Here is a 15,378-nt window from a genome sequence, read left to right on the forward strand (position 1 = left end):
AGCACCATGCAGAATTTTGCTGACATAGTATACGGGTTTCTGGATTTTCAGTTCCTCTTTAACCAATACAACGCTCAAGGCACTCTGTGAAACAGCTAAGAACAAGAATAAAACTTCATTCAAAGCTGGCTTGGCCAACAACGGGCCTGGGCCATATATTTCTTTAATTCTTCGAAAGCCTTCTGGTTTTCCTTACTTCATACAAAGTCCTTAATGTTTTTTAGTGACTTGAAGAATGATAGGCACTTGTCTCCTGACTTGGAGATGAATCGTCCCAGCGCAGCAACCCTTCCTGTGAGCTTCTGAACATCCTTGATAGTTTTTGGTGGTTCCATGTCCAGGATTGCCTTTATTTTATCGGGGTTAGCCTCAATCCCTCTCTTGGAGACCATCAATCCCAAAAATTTTCCAGACCCTACTCCGAAAGCACACTTTGTAGGATTTAACATCATCTTGTGGTACCTCAGGACCTCAAAAGCTTCCCTCAAATGGGTTATATGGTCAGTCTTTACTAGACTCTTGACTAACATGTCATCGACATAAACTTCCATAGTCTTGCCAATAAGATATTTAAAAATTTTATTTACCAACCTTTGATAGGTGGCTCCTGCATTCTTAAGGCCAAATGCCATAACTAGATAACAATAAACACCAAAGTCAGTGATGAATGATACCTTTGGAATGTCATCCTTGTGCATCTTGATCTGATTATATCCACTGAATCCATCCATGAAGCTCAGCATTTCATGCCCAACAGTGGCATCTATCAAAGTATCGATCCTTGGTAACGGGAAACAGTCCTTAGGACATGCATCATTTAGATCAGTAAAGTCCACACACATCCTCCATTTTCCATTGGCCTTCTTCACCATTACAAGGTTTGCTAACCACTCTGGAAATTGAATCTCCTCAATGAAACCAGCCTCCAAGAGCTTCTTCACTTCCTATTTTATAGCTTCTTGTCTTTCTGGAGCAAAACTTCTTTTCTTTTGTTTCACTATCTTCCGATTTGGGTCCACATTCAGCTTGTGAGTAATCAGTTCCGGGTCTATGCCTGGCATATCAGCTGCTGACCATGCAAATACGTCACTATTTTCTTGCAAAAATTTCACCAACTTCCCTCTAAGGGGCTCCTCGAGCGTTGCTCCAATAAAAGTCACCTTCTCAGGATCTTCGGGGGTTAAAGGAATTGAAACCAAGTCTTCTGCTGGCTTTCCTCTTTTCTCATCATTCTCTCGGATATCCAGATCTTCAATAGGAAGAACCTGCCTCCAACTCCATCTGCCCTCAAAGAGGCAACATAACAACTTCTAGCCATTTTTTGGTCTCCTCTCTCTTCTTCGATCCCATCCTGGATTGGAAACTTCATAAATGAATGGTAGGAAGAAGGGACTTCTTTAAAGGCGTGTATCCCTGTTCTTCCCATAATAGCGTTGTAAGTCAAACTAGCCTTCACCACCACAAAGTCCAACATCTGAGTTGCTTGCCTTGGTTCCTGCCCTATGGTTATTGGCAACTTGATTATCCCCTCTACGGGGTATTCCACTCCCGCAAACCCATATATTGGCATGTCGGTTGGGGTCAATTGGGAGTCATTATATCCTATTCTCAAAAAGGTGTCATGGAGCAAGATATCCATTGAAGCACCATTATCCACAATGACCCTTCTCACTGGGTTGTTCCCTATTATCGGGGTTATAACCAACGGGTCATCATGGGGATATTTCACACCCTCCATATCAGAATTATCAAAAGACATTGTTACTCCTGTCCTGAACCTCTTCGGGGCTTCCCCAACAATATGCATAACTTCTCGGGCATACGCTTTCCTGGAGTTCTTGGATAACCCAGCAGCAGTTGGTCCTCCAAAGATTGTGTTTATCACAGGCCCTCGGGGTCGTGGTCCTCCGAAGATTGTATTTATCACAGGTCCCCTAGGCTGGGGATTCCGCCCCTGATCAAGCTTCAAAGGCTTAGGCCAACGAATATCTCAATTTCCATCAAGATCTGGCTTTTAGGAGCATTCAGCTTAGCGTATTCACTGAACTTTTGCCCAGGTCCTCCCTTCTTGGGGGTTGAATCAGGGTTTTGCTCGGTTCTAGGATACTTGTCCTTAGCGACATACTCCAGACCAGTTTTCCGCTTCTTGCCTCCAGTAGGCTCATTACTCACTACGGTCTTCCTCATGCTTTCTTCCATCTTGATGTACTTCCCTGCCCTATTCTGGAGCTGCAACATGCTTTCAGGGGGGCGTTTGGCTAAGGACATCTTGAAAAACTCATCCCTAGTTCCTTGTTACAGCGCTATCATGGCTACCTTATCATCAAGGTCTGGGACTTTTAAAGCCTCCTTTGTGAAACGATTCAGGTAGTCTCTCAAGGATTTCTTTGTTCCCTGCACAATGCTCATAAGAGATGCTAAACTTTTTCCATATACTCTCCCGCTGATGAATTGCTTAATAAAAGCCTGACTTAATTCTCTGAACGACCCAATAGAGTTCGGGGGCAGACGACTATACCACCTTTGAGCCATACCCGACAGGGTTTGAGAAAAGGCCCAACACTTAATAACATCATTCACGGGCTGCAACAGCAGTGCATTAGAGAATGTTCTAATATAATTAGCGGGATCTCCCGTGCCATCATAAGCTTTTATAGTTGGCATCTTGAACTTCCTTGAGATATGGGCATTCATTATATCTTCAGTGAAGGGTGGAGTCGGATCATCAGGATCTCCAAGGGGAAGAAGATTGCTTTGATCAGCCCTTGGGACAACATCCCTTCTCTGCACTGGACCATCCAGGTCTATGATGGGAGGAGGATTTCTCCCCCTAGGAGGTACTGGGGGTCTGGTGGTTTGGTGCGCCTCCAATTCGCGCCTCAGCCTTTGAATCTCAGCCTCGTGAGCCCTGATTCTTTCCTGCACTTCTTGGGGATTCATCCCTTGGGTGCTTTGAGGGCGTTGGCTACCATCAGCCATCGGCTCTTTGCCAGCACGTCTCCTTCTTGGGGCTACTTCATCATCCGAAGATTCGGAGTCTCTCTCAGTATAAGGACCAGAAAATTCCTGATCCTCAAGGATAGGAGCCAAACCTCGTATGTATGGGGATGAACGCCCTCGTGCTTCACTACGTCCAGCATGTCCACTTCCTCCAACCTCGGGGTAAAGGGGCATCCCATAAGGGGGGTTAGTAGTAACAACAATTGAATATTCGTACCCGATGGGTCGAGAATTCACAGGTGCATGTACTTGTTGAACTTGAGGATTCATACCTTGAGTAGTCGAGGGAACCGTCCCTTGTGGCTGAGGTTCAGTTGCCCCTATCTGTTGGATTTTAATCGCAGCGGGGCATGGCAAAACACTTTTACACATATAAAATCCAAATAAAAGCATATAAATCGTGGTAAAAACATAGGGATCGAATCTAACCTTTAAAATAATTCAGAGACAACGATCAGAGATCCGTAGCAGTTGCTCCTCAAGTGTGAAGCACTCCACCGGTATCCACCAAGAAAATGATGTTAAGGAGGAGGAAGGAGGTGGAGAGAATTGGGTTTTCCAAACTTTTTGGGTTTTGGGGTTCGTCTAAAAATAGGGTCTATAATAGTGTATTTATAGGCAAAATTTTTAGCTGAAATTTTTCCCATAAATATTATTATTATTATCCCATTTATTATTCTCATTAATAATTAAAACACCTTTTAATTATTAATCCTTTTTCTAAACACTTTAGAAATAATTCTCTCTCTTGATTTAATTTCCAAAAATTAAATCCTTTAATTAATAATATTAAGAACTTTTCTTAATTAATTTATAATCAATTAAATCTCATTTAATCAATTATTAAATTTGCCAATTAATTATTTATTTCATAAATAAATAATTATCAACCATTATTAATTAATTCCTCTACCATTAAATCATTCTCTTTTTATGGTGTGACCCTGTAGGTTCAATATTAAGCCGGTAGTAGAAATAAATAATAATAAAACTATTTTATCATTATTTATATAAATTCTCTAATTTATTAAATATGATTAATTAATTAATCACATTTATTCTACATCGTGAGGGATACTTCTCAGCATATCGCGACTATCCGGATAATATGAATTCACTGCTTAGAATACCAAGAACCTATTCAGTGAATAGTTACCGTACAATAAACTCCTTCTACCCTACAATGTCCCGATTAAATACAAGGCATGGATCTCGTGTCAAGCCTATCTAATTCAATCACTTGCTTACCATTCACCATGCGTAGTTCTATGCAAATTAGAAACTCCTTTCTAATTTCATTTACTCTGGCCAGAGATTCCTGAACTAGCATAAGTGGATCAGCCTTGAACATTCGCTTCCTTCACTGGAAGGGGTAGATCCTTTAATGATCATACACTATCTTCGTGTACAAATTCCTATACCCAGTAGAGCCCTAATAATTGTCCCTGGAGACTAAGAACTAAACCAAAGCATAGTTCAGTGTACACAAGATGACTATGATGACCTCAAGTCTAAGGATACTTGTACAGCTATCACTATGTGAACAACTGCTGACACGTGAGTGAACTCCATCAGTTGTTCAGCTGTGCGAGTCATGTTCAGTGAACTTATTCTATAATAAGCACCTACATACTAGCTATAGTGTCACCACACAAATGTCTATGAGAACAGATATCCTTCATAATGAAGCAAGCATAGTATGTACCGATCTCTGCGGATTATTAATTACCAGTTAGTAATCCTACGACCAGGAACTATTTAAGTTTAGAGTTATCATCTTTTAGGTCTCACTATTATGATCTCATCATAATCCATAAAAAGTTTTACTCTAAACTATGGTATATCTTATTTAAACACTTAAATAGATAGAGCCCGTAATAAAAACAAAACAAGTCTTTTATTAATATCAATGAAATCAAAACAGATTACACAGGAAGTTATTCCTAAATCCTAATTCATGATTGGACTTAGGACATATTCCTTTCACTATCTAGGCTTCTCCTTGCGTGGTTGTATAGGTTGAGTGAGGAGGTACCTCCACAGTTGAAGAAATCACTTGGGTTGTCCCCGTTGGTGTTCCTCCTCCAAGGGCTCTAACTGTTCTCCGTGTTTTCGTCATGGTTATTGTTGTGCTTTCCCACAGACGGCGCCAAATGTTATGGAAAAAAACTAAGGTTATTATTTGTTGTATTTATTGCTAAGGTTCGGGAGCTCAAGGCCTTTAATGGCTGCTCTCGTGTTTCGTAGCTTAACTCTGCCTTTACGAGATGCCTACGTATCTCTGTGAATTAGAGAATCAAGCCAAAAAATATAGTTCTGATTTGTGGGGTGAGGCCCCTTTTATAGATGTTGGGAGTCCTTGAATTGGACTTGGGTTAGGAGACTTGGTGGGCAAGTCTCTGAATTAGAATGGACTTTGGAGTCCTATATAGTAGGAAACTGATTCCTTGTCCTTCTAGGTCCCTTAGAGGCTAATCTGCAAGGATTTATGTCCTTATTGGGACTCTTCTCAGTAGCTGATTTTTTCCCTTATTAATTAATTACGAAATTAATTAATATTCAGGGTTTTTGGGCCTTCTTTATTCCATCAGGCCTGATCTGGTCCATCAGGCCTGATCAATGTGTTAACCTTTTTGGTCTGAATGTCATACATCTTCTTATTGGGCCTGGCAGCCCAAATCATGTATAATTACTGTAATATTTAATTACATAATCAGGATTTATTTATCCCTATCACCACCTCTTTGGATGCTGAGGCATTTACTCATCCTGTTCCAGTATATCAACTTTTGACTGGACAGGGCAATGAAAATACAGAAAGGATGCTGAATTTGGTGCACACCAGTCAATCTATGCAAAGGGCAAAGGATGCCATTAGAGCTATGCCTTCTCAAGCTGGTGATGACATAGATTATGAGGCTGGTGGGTCAGAAGAATTCTTTGGTGATGATAGTGAAGAGGGATCACTGGACATAGGGGGAGAAGTAGGCCCTAGTTCCAGATCTGGTATGCCAACTTGGGCATTTTCAAAGCAATGTGATGAACATTATTTCAAGACCACTCTCATTCAACTCATCAGTTAGACACAATCTGCTCTTCAATTAACAACAAATGCCGGCACCAAGAAGCTCCTACAAGCACACCTTGCTTCTCTTCAGTTATAATGAATCCAAGGCTTTCAACACAGTCAGAATGTCACTTCTATAAAAAATGAGGTTGATCAAATGAAGAAGGACATTTCTGAAAGATTGGATGCTAAACTTTCAGAAGAAACAATGATTGATATTAAGAGACAGCTAAGGAAGAACTCTGATCTTGCCACAAAGGCGGAGTCCTTGGACAAAATGATGACTGCTATGGAAGCTTCTCTTACAGCTATACATCTACATCAAGCACAACAAACTCAACTGCTACAACAACTGGTGGTTGCACAATCTTCTTCCTCCACTCTACTTGATAATAACAAAAAAAGGGAGAAATAATTATCTCAAGTCAGTCAAGCAGAGCCATCTAGTGAGGGGGAGAAAGTGGTAAATGTACGAATCAGCCAAGTAATTATTTCAGAAATTACTCTGCCAAAGCCACCAGTATTGGACAACATTGATCTGATCCATATAGCAACTGCTAAGCTTGAGTCAAAGTCAATTCCTAAGATGCTTGATGTTGCAGCTGTGAAGAAGGAACTAGATGATAAATGGAAAAAAATAGATGCAGAAATTCAACAAAAGTTTGGGCCAATTCAGAAGTCAGACAAAACATTCATCCATCACTCTCAAGTCAAGAATATTTTTGCGAATGAAATGAGTATGAATTATCTGGAAAAAGGCCAAACATCTTGCATCAAATCTCCAAAAGCAGATCTAATCATAAATCCTAAAAGGAACTACTCAAAGTTCTCAGACAAAAATCCTATGGATATTATGTATGAGACACCTAGGCCAGATAAGAAGCTGTTGGCTAGCATTACTAGAAATAGTGCGTACGACATTGTTAGATATATTTGAGATGTCATGTCTAATATGATTCATGTTTAGTTTTCACATCTTAACAAACAGGACATATCAGGACTTACTGGAAGTCAGAACTTAATATCAGAACTTAAGGTTATATCAGAACTTAAGTGCGGGAAGACTTTCATATAAGGAAGGAAGTTGATTTACCGTAGAAGATCGAGACTAAAATAAATGAAGATATGCATGGAAAAAGTTAGAAGACTGGAATACTTGAAGATAATATCTGATTGATATATTTTAGGAGACAGAATTATATTCCATATCAATTAGAAGTTATCTTATAACTGTGTACTATATAAACACAGACTTAGGGTTTATACTATGCGTGTTATCATTATCGAGAAGATTATACATTGTAACCTAGCATCTCTTAGTGATATTTATTCATCACTGAGAGAGAACAACAGTTCTTATTGTAATAGAGTTTATTCAATATACTTGATCTTTGTTACATACTTGTGTTAAATCGATTTGATTGTATAAACACTGTATTCAACCCCCTTCTACAGTGTTGTGTGACCTAACAATTGGTATCAGAGCTTATTTGTTAACACACATACAGTAAAGATCCAAACAATCATGTCTGAAGAAGCACAACCTCCAACCAAGCCCACCAAATCTGAAGAAACTTAAAAGACTCAAACCCACAGTCGATATGAGACTATTAGGGTTCCCATACTGAGACCTTCTGAGTATCCCATATGGAAAGTGAAGATGGCTATATTTATGGAAGCAACAGATCCAGAATACCTTAACAGAATTAATGAAGGACCACATAAGCCTACCAAACTCTCTGTTGTAGTTGTTGATCAACCAGCAAAGACCATACCAAAGGAGAAAGGTGAGTATACAGCTGAAGACATCTCATCTATTGCCAATGATGCAAGAGTAAAGCATTTGTTGCATAGTGCCATTGATAATGTAATGTCAAACAGGCTAATTTATTGCAAGACTGCAAAGGAGATATGGGATGCTTTGGAGACAAGATGCCAGGGAACTGATGCAATCAAGAAAAATAGGAAGACTATACTCACTCAAGAGTATGAGCACTTTGACTCAAAAGCTGATGAGCCATTAACTGATTTATATGACAGGTTTTCCAAACTCTTGAATGATCTGTCACTGGTGGACAAGGAATATGATCTTGAAGATTCAAATCTAAAATTCCTTTTAGCTCTTCCTGAAAATTGGGATTTGAACTCTACTACCATAAGAGACAACTATGACCTTACTGAAACTACTATTGATGAAATTTATGGTATGCTCAAGACTCATGAACTTGAGATGGATCAAAGGAGCAAGAGGCATGGAAGAAAGTCAAGGACAGTTGCTCTTAAAGCTGAGGAGGAATCTCCTAAAGTTGTTGCCTCAAAGAGGGGCAAAGGAAATGCTCTTATCATAAAGTCTAATTCAGAGTCATCATATTCTGATGATGATGATTCACAAACTGGTGAAATAGATGCTGATGAAGAGATGATGAAATTGTGTGCTCTTATGGTAAAGGGTATCACAAAGATAGCCTACAGGAAATTCAGAAAAGGCAAGAAGTTTTCCAGGAAAAGTGGAAGTTCTGATAAGAAAGGTTTCAGAAAGTCTGAAGGCAAAGGAGGAAAGTCTGACAGAGGAGACAACTCAAATGTCAAATGCTACAACTGTGGTGAAAGAGGCCACATATCTCCTGACTGCAAGAAAGGAAAAAGTGACAAAGGGAAGGCACTTGTCACAAAGAAGAAAAGCTGGACAGACATTTCAGATTCTGAATATGAGGTAAGCTATGCCCTGATGGCAAATGCTGACAGCAACCATGAAACTGCTGAATTGAAGGTACCTCAAACAACTTATGCATTTTATACTGATGATATTACTGAGTTGAGATTGTATCTTAAAACCATGTTCATTAGTTATAGAGATCGGACTTTAACATGTGAAAGATTAACATATGAAAATCTAGCTTATAAAAAGAGAAATGATTATTTAGAAAAGGAGTTAGTTTTTCTTCATCAAACTAATAAAGAAAAAGATAATGCTTTATATGTTAGAGATGAAGTGTTAAAATTGAATGAATTTCTAAAAGTTGACTTAGAAAAGGAAAGAGAGATTATCAGAACTTGGACTAACTCTGGTAGAACAACTCAGAATTTATTAAGTAGTGGAATCTGGAAAGAGGGCTTAGGTTATGGAGATGATAAAAGTGAAAAAGGAACTAAACAAATTGAGCCAATTGTTGTTAAACAGAATGCTAAGCCAAAGGTAAATCCTGTTAAGTTTGTAGCAAAAACTATAAAGTCTGATTCTGAAAAGATGAAAAAGTCTGTGACAAAAGTTAAGGAAAAGTCAAATTCTGACAAATTAGAACAGGATAAACCACCTAAAGTAAACATAGGCTTAATGACAAAGAAGCAGCTTAAGCATAAGGTGAAAGAGATTAGGAATGTCAACAAGGTAAAGGAAGCTAGGAAAAATAGGAATGGAAAGGAAGGTGTGAATAAAAGTAATAATTATATGCCTGTTCCTAATGCTCCTAGAAAGAAATGTTATAACTGTGGAAACTCTAACCATCTTGCTTCTTTTTGCAGGAAAAATAAAGAGATAAACTCTTTACCTCCTAATTCAGGAGTTAAGAGTCAGTCTGTTAGGTTTAAACCACAAAATCCTTGTTTTCATTGTGGTAGTTTATGACATTCTATTTATACTTGTAAGGAATATCATAGTTTGTACTATGATTATTATCAAATAAAACCTTCTTTGAAGAAAGTTAATATTATTCCTTCTAGTGTAAAGTCTGATGCAAAGTCTGATATAAATTCTGATAAAAAGCATGTTAGCATAAACTCTGAAATTAAATCCGCTGCAAATGCTAACCAACTTAAAAAGGCCAAAGGATCCAAGCAAGTCTGGGTCCTTAAAAATAACCAATAGTGGTCTTTGTGATTGCAGGGCAATAGGAAAAATATCCTAGTTTTGGACAGTGGATGTTCATGACATATGACTGGAAATAAAGCCCTGCTATCAGACTTTGTGGAAAAGGCTGGCCCAAGTGTTTCTTATGGAGATGGCAATATTGGAAAAACATTAGGATATGGCAATATAAATCTTGGGAATGTCATCACTAAATCAGTAGCTCTTGTCTCAGGACTTAAACACAATCTGCTAAGTGTGAGTCAAATCTGTGACAGAGGTTATCATGTGGATTTCTTTGAAGAACACTGTGAAGTTGTAAGCAATTCTATAGGCAAAGTGGTTCTGAAAGGTTACATGCATGGTAACATTTATGAAGCCAGACTTTCAACAAGTTCTGATGGTTCTGCAATCTGTCTGTTGATTAGAGCATCAATTGAAGAAAGTTGGAGTTGGCACAAAAGACTCTCTCATTTAAATTTCAACAGCATAAATGAGCTTGTAAAGAAAGATCTTGTGAGAGGACTGCCAAAATCAGTATTTGCTCCTGATGGCCTTTGTGATTCATGTCAAAAGGCAAAACAAAAAAAAATCTTCATTCAAGAGCAAAACTGAATATTCAATTCTTGATAGGGATGGCAATCGGGTCGGATCGGGTCGGGTATTGCAGAACCCGAAAATTTTATCCATACCCGAACCCGACCTGAACCCGAAAAATACCCGAAAATGAATACCCCAACCCAATCCATCGGGTTTCGGATCGGATTCGGGTATACCCGAAAGCCGGAATTTTTTTGAATTGGATATTCATACCCGAACCCGAAACCCGGACCTGAACCCGAAATCTCAAAATTTGTATAATTATTGATATTCCAAGTGCTTGGGATCGTCGAACACGCAACTTGTAGATAAAGAGTTTTAATGTGTCATATTCAATCACTACACCACATCATTAATTGTGTTATTATATGTATATCTAATATTTAAAAAATTAACTCAATTGATACCTAGTTTTTTAGATTTATTACTAAAAAATGTTTTGTTAATCTTATAAACCTTATCACCCATTTAAATGATTGAATAATTATATTTAATTAAACTTTATAGTTAATTAATTTTTAACATAAATATAAAAATATATGTTCTAAAAATTATATAATAATATGTATAATGTATATTATTAATATATATATATTATAATGTGTAATATATAAAATTCTAATATTATATATATAATAATTAATATATATATATATATATATTTAATATATATATAATAATTCGGGTTTTTTTCGGATTTCGGGTTCAGATCGGGTTCAGATAGAGTTTCAGATTTCGAATCGGGTTTCAGATCGGTATACCTAATATCCAAATCCAAATCCAAAAATTTTCGGGTTTAAAAATTAAATCCATATCCAAATCCAAAAAATCGGGTTTGGTAAATCCAAAATTTCGGGTTTCGAATCGGGTATCCGTCAGATCGGATTATTTTGCCATCCCTAATTCTTGAGCCTTATCACCTACTGCATGTTGATCTATTTGGTCCAGTCAATGTCATGTCTATTGCAAAAAAGAAATATGTTATGGTTATAATGGATGAGTTCACAAGGTACACTTGGGTGTATTTCTTGCACAAGAAGAATGAAACTGGATTTACTCTAACTGATCATGTCAGACAGCTGGATAAGTTGGTCAAAGATTCTGTTAAAATTATAAGAAGTGATAATGGCATTGAGTTCAAGAATTCAATCATGGAAGAGTTCTGCAAAGAGCATGGAATCAAACAGGAATTTTATGCACCTGGAACTCCACATCAAAATGAAGTTGTAGAAAGAAAGAACAGGACTCTCATTGAAGCTGCACGGACTATGCTTAATGAAGCAAAGCTACCAACCTACTTTTGGGCTGAAGCTGTGCAGACTGCTTGTTTTACACAGAATGCTACACTCATAAACAAGCATGGAAAAACACCATATGAAATGGTGAAGAAAAAGAAGCCAAATCTGGAATACTTTCATGTATTTGGTTGTAAGTGTTTTGTTCTTAAGACTCATTCTGAACAGCTGTCAAAATTTGATCTAAAAGCTGATGAAGGAATTTTTGTTGGATATCCACTTTTCACAAAAGCCTTCAGAGTCTACAATTTAAGAACAAGGGTTGTCATGGAATCTATCAATGTATCTTTTGATAATAAGAAGATTACTAGACTTGAAGATTTCAATGATCATGATCAGCTGAGATTTGAAAATGAAGATTTAAATTCTGATTCTGTAAATTATGATGATTTAAATCCTGATCCTATAAATTCTGATGTCACTGAAACTGTGGTAACTACTCCAAGGGAAAATGCACCTGTCCAGGGGGAGCAAGCTAAAGATCCTACCATAACTCAAGACTCTCAAGAAGCATCAGAACCTGTCACTTCGATATATTATTTGTTTTGGTATTTGTACGATTAAACATAAAATTTAAGTACACTTAGATCCTCTCCATTAGGACATGATTTTAATTGATCCAGATCAAAGTCAAATAGTCAAACCAGCTAAATTATTTTCAAGACTATTTATAAAAGAGATATTTCATTATTCTAAAAACATCAAAATTATATTTTATTGAATATATCTCTAAGGCAATTTGATCAAATAAGAAATATCAAGTTATGATATTTTTTAGATCACAGTTGCAACATCAATAAGGCAACAAGCTCGAATAAGGAATATATTAGAAATATTCTTTAGAGATCTCGTGCAAAATCAAAAATATTTTACTCTTCGCTCCTAAATATATTTTACATCCTTCAAAAGAGTTTTTATTCAAAGTTTATTAATATTCATGATTGAAGTATTAATATCCATTTTTACACCCATCTGTGTGGTCGTAAAGTAATTTTCTCCAGTTTCATAAAATTAATATTTTTCGGAGAAAATTATTCTAAAATACTCAAAAATATTTCCCATCACTCAAATACATTTTATATATTAGGAAATATATTTTAAGTATCTATACAAGTTAAAACTTTGGTCAAAATATTCATCTCTTTCATTCAACCAATAGTATTTTTAGTCGGAAGTAAAGGCTGACAGAACCACTTTTAATCTAAATAAATACTTCCACATACTATAATGACTTGAAATTTGGTATGGATCACTTAAATGGTATTTTATATGCATGGTAAAAATTTCGTAGGATTTCGAGAATTTTTGTCCGGGCACGAATTTCGAGGCAGTTGGTCCCATAGTTGACCACGTTTGACCTAGCTACCATTGACCCAACTTTGCAGGACAACATTTTATAATATTTAGGTAATTATCATATTTTTTATGATATTTATGTAAGATTTTTTGGGGTGGTCATAATTAATGGTGCTTAATTCTTAATTAAAGTAATTAAAGAATGATTAAAAGAAAAGGAAAATATATATTTAATATATATATATATATATATATATATATCAGCTGAAATTTGAATGGATACTAGCTTGTGCTTCCTTCCCACTTGCAAAGAAACACAACCTACTTTCCATGTCATCAATCCATGTGATACACTCCATCCACCATCCATTCCTTCTCAAATCTCAACCATTCATTCCACCCAACTTCTTCTATAAATAAACCCCCACCCCAACCCATTTTAAATAAGCTAAAGAGCCAAATACTTGCTGGGAATTTTTTAAGAAGTGCCTCTCTTCATCTCTTTCAAATTCTATACACACACTTCTTCTCAAAAACCTTCTCTCTCTTAAATATATACACATATACTTAAGGTTTTTGATATCCAAGCTTAGCTTCACCCAACGAAGCTTGTTCCCACCAAGTGAGCTCATCCACCACCACTTTCCGGCCTCCCGAAGGGCTTCCCAAGTTCTTCCATAGTGCCAAAATCCGGCCGAACCTCCGGCCAATTTTTTAGGCGAACTTTTCTGACCAAAAGTTGTGAGTTTTTAGCTTCTTCTTTGGTTTTCTTTATTTTGAGCTTTATACTTAATTTCTTTACTTCATCTCAAGCTCTAATACAAGATCTCTATAAAGAAGGTTCTCTAAGAAACGAGAACGAAGATTCGAACTCGGAATTCGAATAAGTACTTGATCTTCAAACCGAAGCTCTAAACGAAGAAGATCTATAATATACAAGTACTTAAATCTCTAAATAACTCCTCACGAGTGAGATTTCATAAATCTCTAAGTAACTCCTCACGAGTGAGATTTCATATTTGACATCGCGAATTGGTCAATTACTCGCATTCTATTTTGTTAGATATATTTGATAATGTCATGGCTAATGTGATTTATGTTTAGTTTTCAGATCTTACTTAAACATGATAAATCAGTACTTACTGGAAGTCAGGACTTAAGGATATCAGTACTTATATTATCAGGAGATAATCATCAGAAGATGGTATCAGAACTTAAGTACTGAAGGACGTTCAGATAAGGAAGGCAACTGGTTAAAGGAAAGAAGATCGAGACTAACATAAGAAGAGATATGCATGAAGATGGAATTCTATGAAGAATTGAATACTTGGAAGAAAAGATATCTGATTGATATATTTTAGGAAGCAGAATTATATTCCATATCAATTAGCGATTATCTTGTAACTGTGTAGTATATAAACACAGACATAGGGTTTACACTATAAGTGTTATCACAATCGAGAAGATTATTCATTATAACCCTAGCAGCTCTCATGATATTTGTTCATCACTGAGAGAGAACAGTTCCATACTGTAACAAAGTTTATTATTTCAATAAAGTTTGTTTTCTGTTACTTGAGTTATTAAAGTTCGATTTGATTGTGCTATACACTGTATTCACCCCCCTCTACAGTGTGTGTGTGATCTAACAAGTGGTATCAGAGCCTATCTGTTAACACACAAACAGTTTAAGATCCAAACACAATCAAGTCTGAAGCAGAAACTCCAATTAAGCCCACCAAAGCTGAAGAACCTCCAAAGACACAAATTCAAAGTCGATATGAGACTATTAGAGTTCCCATATTGAGACCATCTGAATATGCCATATGGAAGGTGAGGATGACCATGTTTTTGGAAGCTACATATCCAGAATATCTTGATACAATCAAGGAAGGGCCTCACAAACCAACAAAGCTTGCTGTTGCAGTTGCAGGCGAAGCAGCAAAGTCTGTACCAAAAGAGAAGAATGATTACACTGCTGAAGATATCGCATCAATTGCTAAGGATGCTAAGGTACGACACTTACTGCATAGTGCTATTGATAATGTAATGTCAAACAGGGTAATAAACTGCAAGACTGTAAAGGAGATATGGGATGCCTTGGAAACAAGATGTCAGAGAACGGATACGATTAAGAAAAACATGAAGACAATACTCACTCAAGAGTATGAACACTTTGACTCAAAGGCTAATGAGTCATTGACTAATTTATATGATAGATTTGTCAAACTCTTGAAAGATTTGTCACTGGTTAATAAGGAGTATGATCTTGAAGA

General features: G+C 36.8%; 1 long non-coding RNA gene across 1 annotated transcript; it reads left to right on the forward strand.

Annotated features, from left to right (window-relative positions):
• The first annotated feature begins 13,565 nt into the window (after window positions 1-13,565).
• Window positions 13,566-14,676, forward strand: LOC141675169 (uncharacterized). Its single transcript, XR_012555925.1, has 2 exons — window positions 13,566-13,843; window positions 14,214-14,676. It is a non-coding gene; the product is annotated as an uncharacterized LOC141675169 (long non-coding RNA).
• Window positions 14,677-15,378: the final 702 nt, after the last annotated feature.

This window comes from Apium graveolens, chromosome 7 (assembly GCF_009905375.1).
Source record: "Apium graveolens cultivar Ventura chromosome 7, ASM990537v1, whole genome shotgun sequence".
Lineage (NCBI taxonomy): Eukaryota > Viridiplantae > Streptophyta > Magnoliopsida > Apiales > Apiaceae > Apium > Apium graveolens.